The following is a 4,624-nucleotide window of genomic DNA, read 5'->3' as shown; positions in this document are numbered from 1 at the left end:
TCAATGAAAAGTCATAAAGCATTGTATGGCTTGGTGAACTCTCTCCCAATGTTCAAAGCCGATTCAAGAAGTATAAAGTCAAGTTCGGTAAGATGATTTGTGCCTTTCCTAGTTATCAAAGTATTCCCAACAACCTTATGCCATACTCTTATGCCCGGATGATGAACTAAGAGAGCACGACAATCATGATAAGATGTGAATTTCTTTCTAGAAATGGCTTTCCATAGAGGAGCGGGGTCATACTTGGTAGGCTTCTTTGTGTATTTCGGGCTATCACTGAGGCCAAATATCTTACCAGTATCGTCATAAGACAATTTTTTATCAACATTCTCGAGACGAAACTCAATATTGGTTAGGGTCTCCACCTTTGTGACTTTAAAAGAGCTCAAAAACTCTAAGGTGAGGGAGGAGTAGGTCAATTCTTGCATTTCAAACAATTTAATCAATCCCATAGACTCGAAAAAGGTCTTTGTTTGCTCAAGAACACCCAATTTTGACAATGTATCTTGACAAATGAACTTGGTAGGCATGATAGTTTTCTTAGCAAAGAGAATAAATTTCTTCCTATGGGAGTCGGAAGTAAAAATTACCTCCGGATAATCGGCTAATTGTCCAATGACCGGAGTAGTAGAAGTAGTAGCTTCCATAGGAGGATTTTGTTCTTGAATTTCCAACCTTGCATTATAAACTACCAAAGCCTTTGATGCTTGTTTGTCTTGAAGAGCTTGTTGTCTCTTAGAAAGGTTCTTTTTTTGGGGTGCCTTGCTTCCACCTTTTGTTCTTGCCATACTCCTTTGCTTAGTAACACCAATGAAAGCTTGAAATCTTCAATTTCTAGTAATGCCCAAATCGATTTAGGATAGATGAATGTTGCCTTTTATCCCAAAAATCGACTCAAAACTTGAAGAGGGAGACGAGCGGCCTGTCCTCGGGACGCTCAGATTCTTCAGTTTTTGGGTTCAGGAAAAGCGCCTGCGGACGAGCGTCTCGAAGTTAAGACGAGCGGATTCTTGAGCTGGGATGAGCGTCCTATGATGGAGACACTCGGATTCCTTTCCAGGGAGAAATCCAAAAATTGGCAGTGTAAAGACGAGCGTCTTTTTCTCTGGGATGACCGTCCTGGCTGAGACGAGCGGATTCCTTACTGGGACGCTCGGATTCTCAGTAAGACCCAAGAATTAATTCTGCAGCTTCACAAGACGAGCGACTTATGTACTGGACGCTCAGGTTCATTTCAAGACGAGCGGATTAACCACGGGACGCTCGGATTCTGCCTCTTCCACACGGACTCAGGTCCATCCGTGGGTGCTTCGTAACCCGTGTCATTTCATTCTTCAATTCTTGTGTTCTTCATTGTGGGGGCACTACAAAGGCATGGATACCGGGCAATTTCTATCCCCACACTAAGGCCAAACACTAAAAATCAATAAACTCATAAGTCCCTCCCTCACTTCTCTCAAAATGATGAAAATCTTGATCAAGGCATAGAAATGTAAATCCAAAAATGACAAAAATGCAATACGATAATTAAAATGCAAGTTAGGGAGTTAGAATATTTACAAATGGTGGTTTAGGGAGGACTACACCAAACTCTCATCCAATAATGAGATGTCAAGGGGGCATCTTCAAGGTGTTGTTGATGTTACTCAACACCTTGAAGAAGTAGTCGAAAGCTTGTTCATTGTCATGATAAAGATCTTCAATAGTCCTTTGCATTTGTTGTTCTCCATAATGGTCTTGGGCCATATCATTACCAATATAGGGATTGAATATCCCTTCAAACTCATCATCCCAAAGACCGCATACTTCGTCCACTTGATCACTAAAAATGTCTTGAGTTGATGAAGACAACTCTCCTTCTTTGTTTTCTTGGCCAATGAGGCCTTCTTCTTCACTTGTCATGGGTGAGCTTTTCAAGCTCTCATTGTTGCAATTTCCTTGCTCTTTTTATGGAGCATCATCCATTTTCTTTTTCCATTGAAATGCCAACTTCTTCCTATCATCTTTCCGGCTATAGTGATCAATCATAAAACATGACTCATGCAATCGGGGAGCTCTCATAGTCTTGTCAAGATTGAAAGTGATGGTTTCATCTCTCACTTCAAGGGTGAGCTCTCCATGTTTTACATCGATCACCGCTCCCGCGGTGTGCAAGAAAGGTCTTCCTAAAATAATAGCAATGTTGTAGTCTTCTTCCATGTCAACAATAACAAAATCCACCGGGATAAAGAATTTGCCAATTCTTACGGAAACATCTTCCAATACCCCAAAGGTGTCTTTGTTAATCTATCCGCCATTTGAAGCGTGATGTTGGTGCATTTTAGTTCTCCTATTCCTAGCCTCTTGCTTACCGAATATGGCATTACACTAACACTTGCCCCAAGGTCACATAAAGCTTTGTTGATTGTAGTGTCGCCAATAGTGCATGGAATTGAGAAACTTCCCGGATCCTTTAGTTGTGGAGGTGAACTTCCTTGTAGGATGGCACTACTCACTCTAGTGAAAGCAATAGTCTCAAGCTTCCGGATGGATTTCTTCTTTGTAAGAATATCTTTCATATACTTTGCATAGGCCGGAACATGATTGATCAATTCCGTGAATGGAATCGAGACTTCTAAATTCTTCACAATCTCACTGAATTTTCCAAGTTGGTCATCAAACTTAGGCTTAGTTTGACGACTCGGGAATGGAAGTCTAATCACAATAGGCTCCTTTTCTTTGGCTTGCTCTTGACCCTTCTTTGAAACTTTTTGAATGGTGGCTTCTTCTTCTTTAGAGCTTTCAACAACTCTTTCCTTGTCACTAGCATTCACAATATCTTCATCAACGGGCCTCTTCGGCCCTTCATACCTTGTTCCACTTCTCAAATGGATGGCACTCACCAATTCTTGTCTTGGGGGATTACCTTGAGGTGGTAATGGCCTTTTTTGTCTTTGTGAACTAGAAGATGCTAATTAAGACATTTGGGTCTCCAACATCTTTGTGTGAGCTAGTATGTTGTTAATGGTGATGTCTTTTGCTTGGCTATCCTTTTGCATTTGAGTGAAAAACTCTTGTTGGTTCTTTTGCATTTGGAGGACCGCTTTTTGAACATCGAAACCTTGGTCATTTGATTGAGTGTATGGAGTTTGATTTTGGTAACCTTGGTTTTGGTTGTAAAAGGGTCTTTGATTTTGGTTTCTCATTGGAGGTGGGGTGTATGTCGGTTGGGGTTTTGAAAATTTTGGCTTTTGTATGAGAGATTTGAATGGAATTTGGTGTTTTCATTGTAATAGTTTGAATAAGGGGTACCACTCTTGTATGCTTGAAAAGCATTCACTTGCTCACTTGTTCCCTTACATTCACTTTGGTCATGTCCCAAAGTTCCACAATTCTCACATATTCCACTTGGAATTGATGAAGATGCCACCATGGCATTAACATGTTGCTTAGGTGATTTGGAGGCTTCTTCAAGTTTAGCCATAGCCTTCTCAAACTTCATGTTGATGGTATCAATATGAGCACTAAGTTGAGCACCCAATTGAGTAATAGAGTCCACTTCATGCTTTCCTCCTCTAGTAGCCTTTCGAGGTCTACTATATTGTGAGTTATGGACCGCCATTTCCTCAATCTTTTTCCATGTTTGATTATCGTCAACTTCGGTGAACATACCATTTCATCCCATGTTGAGAATGTTTCGGGAGTCTTCATAAAGACCATTCCAAAATTGTTGTACGAAGAACCACTCGCTAAGTCCATGATGAAGACATGAGCGACAAGTTCCTTTGAATCGCTCCCAAGCTTCATATAAAGATTCTTCGTCCCTTTGTTTAAACCCCGTGATTTGGGCTCCTGACATGTTAGTCTCTTCCGGAGGGTAGAATTTTTTGTAGAAAGCAAGAGCCAATTTCTTCCAAGAGTCAATACCAAGAGTAGCCTTATCAAGGCTCTTTAGCCATTGTTTCGCGGTACCAATCAAAGAAAAAGGAAATAAGACCCATCGAATTTGGTCTTGAGTCACTCCGGTTTGTGAAATCGCATCACACTAGTCACAAAAAGTCTCCATATGAGAATGAGGGTCTTCACTAGGCATCCCCCCAAATTGGAAGGTTGTCAATCTCCCAATAATGCCCAAATAATCTTCAATTACCCAAAATAAATGATGAACAATAGAGAAATTAAGGAAATGAGATTTGTATTAATGCTTAATTAAAAGTTGATCGCAAGATTAAAATGAGATTAAGATTGCATAAGAAGAACATGATAATTTAATTAGTACAATGGGGTATTTATACTAAGGATTAGGTACATAAATTAGGGTTACTAAGGGCTGAAATGACGATTAAGACCCTTGATAAAAGTTGAGGAAGTACTCCTCTCGAAGGAGATGCTCATCTCCCTTTTTCTAGTCTTCAAGGAATATGCGCATCCCGGGACGCTCGGATTGTAGCCAGCCAGAACGCTCGTCCCGTGGCCAAGACGCTCGGATAGTAGCTCAGCAAGTCTTCTTCTTCTTTTCTTCTTTTCTTCTTCCAAGAATCCTCAAGGATTTTGTTGGGGATGCAAGGATCTTCTCATCATTGCCCATCTACTACATTGTTTACATAGGCCTTCTAGTCTTGTCTTCACTTTGATGCTTGGTCAT

General features: G+C 40.7%; 1 non-coding gene across 1 annotated transcript; it reads left to right on the top strand.

Moving 5' to 3' along the window:
* The first annotated feature begins 3,731 nt into the window (after positions 1–3,731).
* On the top strand, positions 3,732–3,839 carry LOC141610386 (small nucleolar RNA R71). Its single transcript, XR_012528296.1, has one exon. It is a non-coding gene; the product is annotated as a small nucleolar RNA R71 (small nucleolar RNA).
* The last annotated feature ends 785 nt before the right edge of the window (positions 3,840–4,624 follow it).

Source organism: Silene latifolia, chromosome 10 (assembly GCF_048544455.1).
Source record: "Silene latifolia isolate original U9 population chromosome 10, ASM4854445v1, whole genome shotgun sequence".
NCBI lineage: Eukaryota > Viridiplantae > Streptophyta > Magnoliopsida > Caryophyllales > Caryophyllaceae > Silene > Silene latifolia.
The sequence above is the reverse complement of the archived record's forward strand: the minus strand, read 5'-3'. Positions and strand labels throughout refer to the sequence as shown.